We start from the raw sequence: 16,776 nt of genomic DNA on the forward strand, positions 1-16,776 counted from the left end.
CCACTCCTTGTGTTACATCAGGCTGTGACACTTTGGGGCCCTCTTCAGTCATTACATTTTTAAGTATATTCCTAAAACATATATGTGAGCATTCATCATACCGTTGTCAGATCATACATAACTACTAGCCATGAAGGGAGAAAATATGCCTCTGAATACTATTTGGTGGGAATGGTAAGTGGAGAGAGGGCTGTGATACTCGGGTCCTGCTGGTGGTCTCCCCCTGGGCACCTGTTTAGCCACTGTGCAAACTGAATGTGGAAATGGATGGGCCAGAATTTTCCAGACATATCTGGAATATTGCAGTCGGGAGCAGTGTCCGGGCAGGAAAGCCGGACATATGGCAGCCCATGTCAGCTGTGTTGTTTTTGGTGATTTTCCTTAAATAGCCCCCAAACTTTTTTTTTTTGGGGGGGGGGTGAATTTGCCACACACAAAAAGCGCAACAACTTTCCTGTCCTGATTTTCACTGTTTGAAATATGGCAATTCTACCTTAGGCCTGTTCCAGGGGTCTTATGTTCTTAGGCACGCTAGTCAAGAAGCAATAATTAGCTCTGGCTCCCTCTTGAGTGTAATTTGGAGGAAAACACTTGCAGTGGGTGAAATGGCTCTAAAGTAGCCTTTTAATTTCAACCCATGTGAAAGCCACGTTGTGCTTTGTTGTCAGGATTTTATACTGATGTGTGCCAGTCTGGAAAACAAACATCCCAAAACAAACGTTACTTGATTTGGTGATGTGTCTAGAAGGTATTATCAATGCAAAATTGCTGCGTTGAGTTGACATTTGTGGTGTCAACCTGCATCTTAAGAGCAAACACTTGCATAGCAGTTTCTGCAGATTCGTAGGCTAAGAACAGAAGTCTTGTATTAGGATGTGAACAGAAGATCCAGGTTTTCAGTAACTCAATATTATGGAGGATTAATATTATTTGAAATCATTCAGTTTCCTGTTTGTTAGACAGCTCGACCCTCTGCAGTGGAGATCAATAATCAGAAGCCCAGGGACAAGTCTGCCCCCTTGAGAAGAATTGGCTGATTCTCCAGAGGGACGCAGGTGGCGCTGTGGGTTAAACCACAGAGCCTGGGGCTTCCCAATCAGAAGGTCAGCAGTTCGAATCCCTGCGACGGGGTGAGCTCCCGTTGCTGGGTCCCTGCTCCTGCCAACCTAGCAGTTCAAAAGTACGAAGTGCAAGTAGATAAATAGGTACCGCTCTGGCGGGAAGGTAAACGCCGTTTCCGTGTGCTGCTCTGGTTCGCCAGAAGCGGCTTAGTCATGCTGGCCACATGACTCGGAAGCTGTACTCCGGCTCCCTCGGCCAATAAAGCGAGATGAGCGCCGCAACCCCAGAGTCGGTCACGACTGGACCTAGTGGTCAGGGGTCCCTTTACCTTTTTTCCAGTTGCAACTGGAGGCGAAAGAGACATTTGGAGGAAATAATGATGGTGGGGCAACCTAGAACAGGTGTTGCTAGCAACTCACCTTAGGATGTGTGCTAAGGATGGGCTTTTGGCTTTCTGTAAAATTAGTAACTTGACCTACCAGACGTTGACCTCTAGCCTGTGACTTCTCATGCTTTCTTGAAGGATCGAAAGCTTTGTTTAAATGTTGGTGATTGTTGCTTTGTGCATACAGAAGAAATGATCTCTTGATTTTATTGCTTTTTTATTGAATAGATTTATTATGGTCTGGATTATTTATTTATTTATTGCCTACCCTTCACTCTAAGGTCCCAGGATAGGTTACAACGTTGAGCACAACCTTAAAAACAGTTTGCAACAACATACAGTCATAACAGTAAGGTGGCTCCTAAAAATATACACCTCAAGTAACATGTTCAGCATCCTCCAAATGCTGTGTAATGAAGGTGGCAGAAGCCCCGGACGGGCTTAGAGGCCACCACAGAGAATGCCCTCTCCTGGGGCAACACGCACCCCTGCTCTGGGTCTCTGAGGGTGGAGGAACTACCAAGAGGGTCCCCTCTGCTGATCTCAACACCTGGGAGGGTCTCTATGGAAGTAGGTTAGTCTTTCAGGTATTTGGGGCTTGAGTTCTTTAGGGCTTTAAACACCAATGGGCCTAGAAATGAACTGGCAACCCATGCAGCTGTTTTAAACCAGGGGTTATATGAGATCTAAATGGAACCCCAGCCAGTAATTTAGCTGCTGCAAATTTGGAGCAATTGAGGTTTCTGAATCTTCTTCAAGGGCAGCCCCATACAGGATGCATTGTAGTAATCCATTCTGGAAGTTACCAGAGCATGGAGTACAGTAGCCAAGTCATCTGTGTCCACACATTTCAAATGCTGATCTCTGGCAGGTGGGTGAAAGGGTCTTGTCTTCTGCATGGTTTGTCTCCCTAGTCCCTTGTTCTTCAACCTTTTGTAGTCTTTCACCATAAGCACTTCTCAGTGGATGATAGTTTTGTTGATTTCAAGAGAACCTATTTCCAAGTAAGTGGACTCAGAATAGCATTCTGAATGTGATCTCTTTTGAGTAACTTGGGGTATCAATTGCAGGTTAAACATGAAGCACTACAATGCTCTGGGAAGCCCTAGGAAATATTATCATTTCTACTGCATGGGTTTCTCTCCCCACCGGAAGCATAAGTGACTTCTGTCATTGTGATTACAGTCACTTGCTCTACAAGTGTGTAATCACAACGCAAAGCAATTTCAGTTTCCCTAGTTATCAAAGAAGTGCATAAAGCCAAGTTCAATTGGGTTTTGAAAGCAAATGTTCAACCTGGATTAACTGGCAGTTTTCTAGTTCTAGTGGGCAAAATAGAAAGCTTTTTTTCTTCTTCAAAGAGGCAGCAGGAATTAGCAAAAAGAAAAAGAGAAAAAGGAGACTAGAGGAGATTTTAAGCATTGCGATCATGATTTTTGTGCTGCCACACTGGCTGCTGTGTTTACTCAAGAGAATAAAAGCCTGAAGTGCACACTGGGAATGTAGCAGAATTACAAGGGCCGTGTTCACTCACTTCATTAATCAGTAATTGGCTTTCATGTTATGTAGCTTTGACTAGGTTTTTATATGAGAGACCAGCTGGCAAATTCTTATATTAACTGGCTTGAGTGCTTGGCATTCATTTCAAGATTAGGAGCAATTTTTATTTAAAAAGTGAGCTCATTTAACAATAGCTTCTAGAAGCCCTGAACTTGTTTTGATCTAAGTTGGTTTCTTTTCTTCTTTTATACAAATAGGGTTTTCAAAGAAATCTGTATATAGAGATTGCTTCGAATCTGAATTAAGCCTGCTGCATTTGCACATAATGCTAAACCATGGTTTTTCAGCTTCACAGATCAGCAGAGGAACCGTGGCTCGATCTGTATAATGTTGGTTTTGTTTTCTAACTGCTATTTTCTTGTGCCTCTGTGAGCATCTGTGGTGGGTGCTGAAACAAACTGGGATTAAGTCCATATTGTGGGTTTGGCTGTAACGAGAAGGCATGAGTTCATAAGTCAACTTCAAACCATGGTTTATATTCTAGTATGTTGACCACAAATGCACCATAGTTGGTTGGCTGGTGTAGGTTCAGATGTACAAACAAACCACAGTTAAGCTAAAGAAATAATGGCTTTGTGTTACAGGTGAACCAGGCAACTGAGTTAGTCTATTTGTCCTGTCTAGCCTACTGTTCTTCAGGAGCTCAGGTGATGCTTCCCTACTTCAGCACCCCAAGCTCTTGTTGATTGCGTCTGCTAGAGATTGAACCTTCTGCATGAAAAGCATTTGCAGTGGCTGCTCCTATACATATAGAAGTTCTGCCCAGGAAAGCAAACCAAGTTTGTTGAACCCCTTCAGGACAAGTATCTCAGGAGGATATTGAACAGCTGGAACTCCAGCTTCGATTTATTGTTCAGATCTGCTTTGTTTACTGCTGTGATTTTGACAGGTGCAGTTGAAATTGAGAGACCCTACACAAGTCTCAACTTAGTGAAGTATATCTCTGAGGAAACCTGCATGGGATTCTACTACATTTCTTGTTGGACTAGGCCAGGGCAGGGGAACCGGTAGCCCTCTAGATGATGTTGGACTCCAACTCCCTTCACTCCCAAGCATCAGGGATGATTGAAGGCCACAGATTCTCCATCCTGGCATGTGATACTAGGCAGTTGCATGTAGAAATACAATTGTGTTCAGCACATTTTAATTTCTAGCCACTTGGAAGCAGGTCATGAAATTGAGATGTCATGCCAGTTCCATCACACACAGTCTTACAGGATGGTGCCAAAAATGATGAAACCCTTGGTGTGGTGCCCTCTGGTGACCCACCAGCACCTCCATAGTGGCCCCCAAAGCTTACCAGGATGTGGATGGGAACAGGCAGCAACGCTGAAAGCAGCACAAGTCCAGTAACCTGGTACTTACGGGTGTAAAAAAAAAAGTACCGAGTCAGGTATCTGTGGCTGTTGCTCTCCCAGGGCCTCTGGACCCAGCCTCTGATGCATGTGTTGGGGTGAGTTCCAGAGGCATGTAGGTAAAGGAGATTGCTGCCTGCATGGCGCAACATTTTACTGTACAATGCTGAGCCATAAGGGGAGTGGCTTTTGCAGTGGGCTCTAGAAGTTTACTCTTCATGCTGGGTGCTGACGTCAAGCTTGGTTGGGGCTGTGAAGGTGAGTAAAAGACATATGACTCTCAAACTTTCTTCAGCCAAATCTCAGTTTCCCTGATGTGGTCATCATTATGCTTACTTATTTCCAAACAGGCAACTACAAACAATGTTATTACACTGTTGAGCTCCAACCATGTTGCACAAGCCTTCTTTAACATGGTTATTTTTGTATTGTAGTCACTAAAACAGCCTTGCAAGATTTTGCTCGCCCACATGCCCAGAGTGAGTAATTTTCTTTTGATGGGCGCATAAAATATCATTAGGTTTTTTCTCTTAATTATCGTCTTGCAATGGTTTGGAGACTCTGACTTGGCTACTTATTCACAAAGCGCAGATAAGATGCTTGTATGTGTGCAGTGCAAGAGAAATGGTCTCGTGTCTCAAAGAACTTCGCACAAAGTGTGTTCAGTGAATTACCTGAAAGCAGGATTAAAACCCAGTCCTTCCACCCATAAATATAGAAGGTGTTTTTCACAACACATTTTCCTATCACTTCTGCATTCAGCACTGGCTTATCACAATAGTACCTTGAAAGTTCTCCATGGTTTTGACCCCTTAGCTTGTAGCTCTCCTGCCGTCTTATATGTGTTTCAGGTTGACCATCACTCCTACAAATTTACCACTCTGAGCTGCCCACTGTTTTCCTTTTCTCATAAGACTCCAGCAACACATGATGTCCTGCAAAGAATCCTAGGAACTGCTATCATTTCCAACAACCTTAACAAACTACAGTTTCCAGGATTCTTTGGGGGAAGTCATGAGCTTTAAATAGTTGACGCATATGTAATTGTGGAAGCCCCAGCTCAAAATCTACTTTCACTGTTAAACTTTTATCTTAACCTCTTTAGCCTCTCTTCTATCGCCAACTGAAACAATGACTAAGTACATGGAGTAGTATTTACTCAAATTCATTTCTAGTTCTTGTTTCTTCTCCTTCTCTCCCCTGTTGTCTCTCTTTCCCTCTCTCCACTGCACTATGTCTTACCAGGTCCTGTCTTTCTGCATATGAAGAGCCATGGTGGTAGTATGTGCATCATAATTTTCTTGGGAATTGTGCCAATATAAAGTTGCCTCCCTTTCTTCCCACCAGTTTCATAAAGAAGATGGACTAAGCTCTAGGGTTTATTCCCCCTTTGCTCCCTGGTATCCTGTATCCAAGGAACAGACTCATTCTCCCAGTGTGGGTCCTTATGCAGCCCAAATAGCCCCATCCTTGCTTAAGAGGAAAGAATCGGGCTTGGAGCACCAAGGCTTGCTGAGGAGAACTGGTACATTCATTGGGCATGGGATACGGAATGACTGCTGTGAGCGAACAGAATATTTGGGGTTGGGGGTTGGAATGGTGTATCCTTGAAGAGGGTATTGATTGCTGGCTGGAACCCTGAGCAGGGACACGCCACACTGCCATATTCTGTTGCAGGTCCCACAATGTCCCTTGCCAGTTTGCAATGTGGCCTGATTTTAATGTTTCGGTTGAATCTCTCCCCCACCCCCTGCCCCAAGTTGCATAAGTGTGAAGTTAAGTGGAGAATTTGGAATGGCAACTCTGTCAGCATAAGCTGTTTGTGATCCATTTGAATAATTTTTCCTCTTGTGTTCTGTTTGGAATGGTTGCTATGAGTTCCTATATAAGGAATGGGAGTTTGGTGGGATGGTTCATGCAGTTTCCATGGACACCGTGTAATACCGCAGCAATAAACCCAGAGTGAAAGGGTGTATGTTTTCCGATTGTGTCTTGTGTTTCCACTTGGTGCACCTGTACAGGCAGGGGTTAAAACGTTTCCTTCCTTCTTGGACTCCTTATGAAGTGATGGGGTTTTCCAAAGGTGAACAAACAGCCTCACATGTTTACAAGACTCGCCTGCAGTCTCAGAAGGTTTCAGGCTGTTGTAGGAAAGGGGTGGATCACACACAGCTCCCCAGATGGTTTCCTGAGCCATATTGGGACTACGTAGTGCTATCTTACTAAGTAGAATAAGCGCCTTGGCTCTAAATATCACTTCAGCTGTGGAATCACCAGGGTGGCCTTGAGCAAATTTTTCATTCTCAGCCTTTGGTTCTCATCTGGAAATAATTCTGATACAACTACATAGCTGTAGGAATGAGAAACACTTTTAAGTGCAATAGAATGACTTGCATATATGAAAGCTGTGTTCCTTGGTCATGCTAGAGCAGGCTTCCTCAACCTCGGCCCCCCAGATGTTTTTGGCTTACAACTCCCATGATCCTTAGCTAGCAGAACCAGTGGTCATGGATACTGGGAATTGTAGTCTCAAAACATCTGGAGGGCCGAGGTTGAGGAAGCCTGTTCTAGAGCATGCTTAAGAGATGAGCAGGGCTTTGCAAAAGAAAAGAATGGCCAAGCTGAAGCCTGCATCTTTTTTGCATTAGCCGTTGCACCTTGAAGGCAGATAGAGAAGAGGACTTGTTCACCAAAGATCCAGCAAGCACCATCCAACTTCACACAGTGATGAACCATGATACCTCTTGGTCAGAAGCCCACAGACAGGGCATGAGGGCCGTCACCTAGTACTCAGTTGCATACTGCCTCTGAACATGGAGGTCCCATTTAGTCATCATGATTAATAGGTGGCGGTAGGCATACTAATGTAGAATGGGTCAGACACCATTTTGAAGCTATATTAACTAATGGCCATTACCAAATGTTGTGGCAATGAATTCCATACAATCTATATGGGGGAATACTGGGTTGTATCCAGTGTTAGTCCTGCTCAGGATGGGCCCATAGATGTTTATAGGGATGACTAACTTGGGTTCATTAGTTTCCGTGGGTCTGCTCTGGGTAGCATTGGATACAACTCACTTTTTTGTTCCTAAACTGAACTCTCCTACCAATCAGTTTAGGAACAGAGAAACTCTCTCTCTCTTCCATATAGCTCAGTATTTTCTACTGCACTGACTGACAGCATCTCCTCAGGGTTTCAGGCTTGACGCTTTCCTAGTGCTACCTGGAGATGCCAGACATTGAACTTGGGACCTTCTACGCTCAAAGCACGTGTTCTACACTGTGAGCCATTATGGCATTTGCAGTTTCATTGCATGACTATCAACTCTGGAGTTAGGCAGAAGGAAAAAATTGACACCCAACTTTATGCATGCATATTTCCATGTGCCTTTCTGTCCTGTAACCTTCATAAGGCAGGGGTGGGGAACCTGTGCCCCCCAGATGGTACTGGACTACAACTCCAAGCATTCTTGACTGTTTGCTAGGCTGGGAGGGCAATTGGTGGCAATTGGGATCAACCAATCCTGAGCAGGGGTGGGGAACCTCAGGCCTAGGGGTCAAATGCTGCTCTCTAAGCCTCTTCCATCTGCCCCGTGGGACTCTTGCCATGCCTCTCCCTCACCAGCCCTGCTTTAGTTCCTCAAGTGTTTTTGCGTGGCCAAAGTGCCCTTGAACTCTGATAATGCCTTTTGCTTGCTTAGATGGATAGAGAATAGAGAGGGCTGTGTACTGTACAAAGGTAAAACATATATCCGTTGCTCCATCCCCCTTTGCCTCTACCTTCATCCACCCCTGGCATGTGGCAGGTTGCCCTAATCTAGAGGGCCTCAGATTCCCTTCTCTTAATGAAGGCATTGCCTGCATCTTGGAGACATGGCGATGGTGGCAGAAATTAGGATGAAGTCTGTGAGGCAAAGGTGGGGGTGTGGATTCCAGAGTGTGGCCACAATCAGCCACCTCAGTCCTTTGGCCCTTGATTTCCCTGCCTTCCACAAGTTTCTCTCCCCACCTCCATCTTGATCTACCAGAGATGGATAAGGAATTCATGTGAACTACCAGATCACTCTGCAGCATGGCAAGGCACTATAGTGAGGGGGGGGCAAAGTATTTGATCCCTTTGCAAAAGATGACTTAGTACTTGGTGGCAAAAGCCTTGTTGGCAATTACAGAGGTCAGACGTTTCTTGTAGGTGGCCACCAGGTTTGCACACATCTTAGAAGATATTTTGTCCCACTCCTCTTTGTGGATCCTCTCCAAGTCAGTAAGCGTGTTGCTGTGGCAAAGAGCCGAAGGGAAATGCTGACCTTATATCCCTTCCCGGCTCTTGCCACCAGGTGCTGTGAGTTACCAGTCAGCCTCACCTGTGTGGCCACGCCTTGCCTCTCCAGAACAAACTTAGGAAAGCCCCAGTCCTGCAAAGCCCTGCCAGTCACAGGGCCTGGCTGCTGCGCGTACTCCTGACACCTTCAGCTCCCTCCACAGATTTCCGATGGGATTAAAGTCTGGAGACTAGCTAGGCCACTCCAGGACCTTAATGTGCTTCTTCTTGAGCCACTCCTTTGCTGCCTTGGCCGTGTGTTTTGGGTCATTGTCATGCTGGAATACCCGCCATCGACCCATTTTCAATGTCCTGGCTGAGGGAAGGAGGGAAGGATTTGACGATACATGGTCCCGTCCATCGTCCCTTCAATGCGGTGAAGGTTTCCTGTCCCCTTAGCAGAAAAACACCCACAAAGCATAATATGTCCCCCTCCATGTTTGATGGTGGGGATGGTGTTCTTGGGGTCGTAGGCAGCTGTCAGGGACTCAGCGGGAGCGCAGGGAGGAGAGGAGATGGAGAGCGAGGGGGAGCAATCCGAGGGCAGCGTAGGAGAAGATGACAGCAGCCCGATAGATTCCATGAGCCTCTCCAGCGAATCGGAAGATTCACAGAAGGGGGCGCCGATGGGCAGGGCAAGGGGGGACCCAAGGGGGACACCCCAGAAGCAAGGGGCCAGCGGGGACTCCCAGAGCAGCAGTTGGAAATCAGGACCAGCTTCCCCACCAGAGCGTAGTGGGGGGGAGGAGTCCCAGGTATCAGAGCCCACATATGCACCACCAGCGAGAGAAGATGAGTCAGGGTTGGCCACGCCTCCATCGGAGAGCGAGTTAACGGTCAAGAGGAAAGTTGCAGGCTGGGCGCGCGCGCCAAGTTCAAATGTACAGGCGAGCGGCACAGAAGGTAGCCCGGATAGGGAACCAGGTCCTAAAGCCCGCCGGAAGGAGGGGGAAGAATCATCAGGGTCAGCGTCAGAGGAGTCCAGAAAGGATGAAACCCTAGCGGGCAGGAGGGCCCAGAGGAGAAAGGAACTTAGGAAGAGGTGGAGCAAAGCGAGAGTGTTAAACTGGTGTGGAAGGGGCGGAGACTCAGACGGGACTTCGCCGGTCTAAGGTCGAGACGTAGAGCTGTGCGCTGCGGCTTTAAAATGGAGACTGAACCTCAATAAAGACTTTTGTACATAACTACAGCCTAGCGTTGGTCCTCTGTGAGCTGGGACCTGGAGGCAGCTCTGACAGCAGCATTCCTCCTTCTCCAAACACGGCGAGTTGAGTTGATGCCAAAGAGCTCGATTTTGGTCTCATCTGACCACAACACTTTCACCCAGTTTTCCTCTGGGTCATTCAGATGTGCTATGGCAAACTGCAGACGGGCCTGTCCATGTGCTGTCTTGAGCAAGGGGACCTTGCGGGCTCTGCAAGATCTCAGTCCTTCACAGTGTAGTGTGTTACCAACTGTTTTCATGGTGACTATGGTCCCAGCTGCCCTGAGATAATTGACAAGTCCCCCCCCGTGTAGTTCTGAGCTTCTTCATCACCGTTCTCCTGATCATTGCAACGCCACAAGATGAGATCTTGCATGGAGCCCCAGACCGAGGGAGGTTGACAGTTATTTTGTGTTTCTTCCATTTGCGAATTATTGCGCCAGCTGTTGTCACCTTCTCACCAAGCTGCTTGGTAATAGACTTGTAGCCCAGTCCAGCCTTGTGCAGGTCTAGAATCTTGTCCCTGACATCCTTGGACAGCTCTTTGGTCTTGGTCATGGTGGCTACTTTGGAATCTGCTGGATTGATTGCTTCTGTGTACAGGTACTGTAACGAGCTGGGATTACAGGTGACACTTCTCCCTTACAGCAGGTGCTTCTAATCTCAGCTTGTTACATACAGTGAAGATACCAGGTAGCTTGACATCTGGCTGGTTGATAGGGGATCAAATACTTATTTAACTCATAATGCACATCAATCCCCGACTTTTGTATTTTGGGTTTCTGGGGGTTTTCCTGTTATTCTGTCTCTCACAGCTACAATAAACCTACCATTAAAATTATGGACTGGTCATTTCTTTGTTAGAGGGCGAACAGGCAAATTTAGCAGGGGATCAAATACTTTCCCCCCTCACTGTAGCTTTCTGAGGAAGCCTAAGTAGACACTTCCTTTTTAAAATCCTTCACTCTTCTTGAACTTGCTAGCAAGGTTGCTGCAGAACCAACTGATGGTCCTCTTTGTGATTTAGCTTTCCCTCTTCTGCCAACCTGGGGAACAACGCCAGGAATCTTCATTGTGTTAGTGCTGGTCACTTGGATAAAACTGTTTTTATTTAACAGGGCGGCTTTGAAGAGTGGAAATAATCTAATTCTGTGTGATAGCCACACTCCATTTTTTTAACGTTATGATAATCATTTCAAAGGATTTCACATGCCACATGTAGTTCTGGTATGTTATTTCCCTAAGAGAAGTCCAAGCCCTAAAGCACATCTAGAGAGCCAATGACTTTCTCCTCAAGGCTGTTTATGTAAGTTCCATTTAACCATCATAGTTTCTGACTGCCAATAGATCTCTGTGTCTAATCATCCTTCAAAGCCACCTGAGCTTTCTCAACCAAGCTCTCTCCAGGTGTTGTGGATCAAAGCTCCCATTTTCCCTTACCATTGGCCATGGTGACTGGCGCTGAGAGGGGGGGGGGGTGGGAGTCACCAGGTTGGAGAAGGCTGATCTAATCAAATGATTAGGGATCTACAATACATACTCATATGATTGATCAGCAAATATGTAATTTTTGGATTGGTCAGGCCAGATGTAAATAGTCTTTCTCTAACAGGTTGAGTAGAATTGTTTTTGTGCTGTACTTTTAAGCTCCATTTCTGATTTCATAGCAAACCTAGACTAGGAACTGTAAATACAGAATCTGAATTCAGGTATATCCATCCAAGGTCCCAGTCTGGTTATGATAGGTTATGCTGTCAGTGAAAAGATAGAACTTGCTTGCTTGGTTGCAGAGGCACTATAGATCATTAAATAGGGCCTATAATACTGATGGCTTCCACAGACACTTTCAGTGGTTTCTTGAGGCCCTACTTGGGAACTCTGGGTGCTCATTATTTTCAGAAATTCTGTTAAAATTAACAACATGCTTTTCACCATTCCATAATAAAATGTCAGAATTTTGAATCTGGAAAATGGATTCTAATTAATTAAATATTTTTTTTTAAATTGGCTTTATTTTTGTTTTGGTTTTTGAGGCAAGAATAAAACACTGGGATCTCAGTGGAAATAGAGAGGTAAGCTGAAGTTTAACTCTGGCTTGCTGTTAAGTGGGAATTATGGTGCAAGTAGATAAATAGGTACCGTCCGCTCCAGCAGGAAGGTAAATGGCATTTCCGTGCGCTGCTCTGGTTTCGCTAGAAGCGGCTTAGTCATGCTGGCCACATGACCCAGAAAAACAGTCTGCGAACAAACACTGGCTCCCTCGGCCAGTAAAGCGAGATGGGCACCGCAACCCCAGAGTTGTTCGCGACTGGACTGTCGGGGGTCCTTTACATTTTTTTAATGCCAATATTACTGTTAAGTGTGAGCCAGACCATTGAATAGCGTAAAGAAAATCAGCCTTGTGATGGAGGATAGACTGATTTTACTGACTCTTGGTTGCAGAAGTAGCTTATGCATTGAAGGAACCCTTGTTATCTAAGGCTGAAATGGGATAAAGGAGCAATACAACGTAAGCTCAACTAAGGCTGCTTGAGAGCTATTGAAAACTTGTTCTCTTCTACAGTTAGTTAGGAGATCCAATGGAGAGCTCTTGATCTTGATGAATATGAAGGTCTAATGTCTAGGGAAATTATTGTTCTTTATATTGGAGAATGACGAGTTTCAAATATACCTCCCACTTATTGCTAGACTCATTTGCTGCTGACATGACGTTAATGGTGACTATATTTCTACAATTCAAGGTGGCAACATCTGCTCATTTGGTTAGATGCTTAATACTATATTAAATTTAATATTAGATTAATTGCAACCTTTGGCCTTCCTCTCTATCCACCCAGAACAGTTATTTGCCATTTGCTGGGAATTTATCACTTAGTATACTGCGGGTGACCTGCAAAGTTCTTTGCCTGAACCAATGCATGAAATTAGGACTTCATTTTGGCTTATAAAAATTGTGCTGTTCTACTGATCTTGTTTTAACTGTTAATATTAGATGAGTGCCTCTGCAGCATGACAATGAAAACTATTATTCTTTTATGCATATGCCCAAATTGTACAGTGGTACCTCTAGTTTTGAACTTAATTCGTTCCAGAGGTCCATTCTTAACCTGAAACTGTTCTTAACTAGAGGTGTGTTTTCGCTAATGGGGCCTCTTGCTGCTGCCGGTACACGATTTCTGTTCTCATCCTGGGGCAAAGTTCTCAACTCGAGGTAAATCTTCCAGGTTAGTGGAGTTTGTAACCTGAAGCGTTTTTTGTAAATCGAGGTACCACTGTATTTATGTTCTTTTTTGCTTGTTTCATAATAGAATTAAATAAATAATCTTCAGTTTTCACTTTCATTTGCAAGTTTTTTGTCCCTTTGATTGCAATGCAAGCCTTGAAGCCAACCTGACCCTAGTGCTGATCTAGAGATCTTTGCATGTAGGCAGCAACAGTCCACAGCAGTACACAAGGATCTCTCCTATTGGTTATATATCAGTACTGCTACATAATTGAAATTGATGTGAGGAGTGCCTGCTTTCAGGTCCCTCCACTCTTCCAAATAGGTGACTGGTATTGTTCGAGTTGACAGCACTGATGAGTTGTTGAGTGATGTGTCTGTGGCTTAGCAGCATTGCATGCACAATTGCCCGTATTGTGGTGGTTTGGATTTTAGCAGGCATGTGGGGGTGAGAAATAGTAAGTTCAGCCTATGCCAGAGCAACAGTTTGCTCAAACTGATGAGCCAAGTCAGAGTTAACAGGACCAGTCCCATCCTCCTCTTGTGTCCCCCTTAATCTGACTGAGTTGGTGGCAAAGCGGACAACAATCCAGTGTTCTCTTTCTCTGGCAAGCTGCCATGGGTGGCTATCCATTTTTAATTTGAGTCAGATGATTGGCCCATGTCACCTGGTAATGTCTAGTCTGAGTGGCAGCAGCTCTCCCAAGATTTCAGACAGAATTCTTTCACACCCTTCAGTATGATCTCATTTTAATTGGAGATGCCAGGGATTGAACCTGGAAATTCTGCATGGGAAATAAATTCTCAATCACTGTGTTGTGGCTCCTCCTCAGTTTTATAATGCGCAGCCCTCTTCTCCCCCTGCTTTAGGGAATCAGAGGAGAGGCATCTGGGTTCTGCTCCTAGAGTCTCTGGTACCTAAGATTGCTGACTTGTGCCTGGTTGGGCATTTGCAACTCTCAATACTGTTTTGCACATAGAGAAGAGGAATCCATGTACAAGAGCATGTCTCCTTTGCATGCTTTTCACCACTGCATTCTGGCTGTGCCATCTTTCTTCCTATCATGTTTCTGCATTCTGCTTCTGGCACCCAGGGGCTTCTTGTTGCAAAACTGTCTGGAATTTCACTTTGAACTGGGGCTTCTGTACCCTAATTACAGACCATGGGACTTGTAGTTGCATTGCATGAATGTTTTACATTAAGAGGTTAATACACATGCAAAACCAGGTTGTCTCCTTATTAAGAAGGAAGTCAAGGATCATCTTCAAAAGATGCTTTACCTGGTAGCTTGCACCTGTGAAGATTGCAGACCAATCCACTATTTGACAGTCAGCACCTGTGCATATCTGGCTGCTCCTCTCTTGCTTTTGAATGCTGTCCTCAGACTGCTGTTGCTCAACTGGCAGTCAATCTCAAATAATTTTGCTTGTGGCAGCTTCTTCAGAGCAGACATTACTCTTCTGTGGATTTAAGGTTTTCACAAGTCTGTCGCTGACGATGTGTGGACAGTTGGGTTCCAATGTATGTTTGCTTTTGCATTAACTGACATTAAATTGTAACACTATGGAAAGGTAAAAAATGTAAAGGACCCCAGACAGCTAAGTCCAGTCAAAGGTGACTATGGGGTTGCAGTGCTCATCTCGCTTTCAGTCCGAGGGGGCCAGCGTTTGTCCACAGACAGCTTTCCGGGTCATGTGGCCAGCAGGACTAAACTGTTCCTGGTACGATGGAAACCAGAGCACACGGAAATGTCATTTACCTTCCCGCCATAGCTGTACCTATTTATCTACTTGCACTGGCATACTTTTGAACTGCTAGGTTGGCAGGAGTTGGGACAGAGCAATGGGAGCTCACTCCGTCGTGAGGATTTGAATCGGTGACCTTCCAATCGGCAAGCCGTGTTCCACTATAGAAGAAGTAAGGCTTTATTGCCCTGATCTTCTATATGGTGTGAGGGTTTATTTGAAAGCGAGATTGTAAATCCTTTGTGTGGGAGCAAAAACTGTATTGTTACGAAGGCTGTGCACTACACTCAATCTCTGCCAGTGGTAGCAAGATTTCAGGGGGTTCCAGGCGCTCACCCAGGGTTGTATTTCTGTTGGGAAAATTGAGGCACAGTGGAGGCTAGTGTCTTTAAGAAGTATGGTTTATTTTACACATATTTACACCTAAAGTCTTCAGTGGTGGGGGAGCAGAATGTTACACCCCAAGAGTGTCTCTCATTGCCCCTCTCTTAGCTTCAGCAAGCTGGGGTCCAAAGCAGCAGTCGGTCATGGCTCCCAGTCTCTCAGGACAGCCTCTTCCAGCCAGTGCCAAGATGGTTCTGCCCTTCAGCCCCCTCTTCAGAACACAAAAAGGACACATTTTTCTGTGGCATCATACCTCCCCACCCCAGTTAACTTGGCAACCTCCGAAATCTCCTGTCTCTGTCCACTCCTCTTTGCATTGCCAATTACTGTTAATGGCCCAGTATCTGGTTCCACATTGTTTCTCAGTGGCTCTGCACTTTGTTAGTCAGGCCAGGCCTGTTTACATAATCTAACCTAGGAATTTCTTGTCTGCCACGGTTCTGTAGCTTATATTCTCCCTTCATATCTCAAATATTAACTAAATACTATTGTTTATTAATTTCTACAATTCACTAACAGATTCTGGTACCCTAGATCTATGACATTATTATGCAATTGGAATGCTGAGCAATGCATTACAAATAGGGTGGGCATTGTTCTCCACAGCTGCCTAAACTTGGACTGCTTCTGACATCACCTTGCCTTGCATATTTTTGACTACCTATGTAAAGACATGCTGAGATGTAATGTGATGTCTGAGTAGACAGATATATGAAAGTACAGGATGAATGCAACCGCAGCAAATCAGGGCCATGATTAACCTGCCCAGGAACTGAGATAATCTTCTCAGCACCTTCTCTCATTTTCCCTGTCCTACATAAGTAAGGTAAATATCCTACTGGTGAGTGGGTCTTCTCTGTGGCAGCACTCCACAAATGTTCACATTCTAGCTAAAGGCAAATGTTCTTTCATTGTTGTTGTAGTAGTAGTTGCTCTCTAACTGTCTGCTACCCTTTAATGCTGTACATGAACCTTCCTCAATCTGGTGTCCTGTAAATGTTTTGGACTCCCAACTTCCATCGTAGCTGTTTTGAGGCATCCTCTTCTGCACAGAACATCTTCAAAGAGTGAGTGGGGGGGGGATGGAGTTTTCCTCCTGTGGGGAGGAAATTTGTCATGTGGGCCAAAGGATCCTGTTTGCTCTAAAACCACAAGGGTTGAGAATTTATTTTTTTTAAAAAATAAATAAAAACACAATCTATTCTCATGAATTCCAACATGAGATACACAGTGTAATCCCCTGGGTGAGGAATTCCAGAAAACAGACAGGCTTTACCATACTATTTTAAGTTAACTGGCAGGTGTCTGTAAGAATAACAATGAAACTACCTCAATTTCATGTTTTTGCCTATGTGGCGGGGGGGGGGGCTTATTGACTTCATTTTTCTTCCAAGGCACACCAGTTGCTATTGACAGCGTAATTATATGGCAGACAATTGCTTGTTTATAGAAGACGTGTGATTCATCACTGTTAAGGGTACCAGTAAAGCTAGAAAGGGTTAATAGACTAAAATTACATCAGCTTTGTTGTAGAAC

General features: G+C 45.0%; 1 protein-coding gene across 5 annotated transcripts in view; it reads left to right on the forward strand.

Annotated features, from left to right (window-relative positions):
- The window catches only part of BIN3 (bridging integrator 3), a 127,261-nt gene that overhangs the window by 22,399 nt on the left and 88,086 nt on the right, over window positions 1–16,776 (forward strand). The window lies entirely within an intron of this gene.

This window comes from Podarcis cretensis, assembly GCF_951804945.1.
Source record: "Podarcis cretensis genome assembly, chromosome: 15".
In the NCBI taxonomy this organism is placed as follows: domain Eukaryota; kingdom Metazoa; phylum Chordata; class Lepidosauria; order Squamata; family Lacertidae; genus Podarcis; species Podarcis cretensis.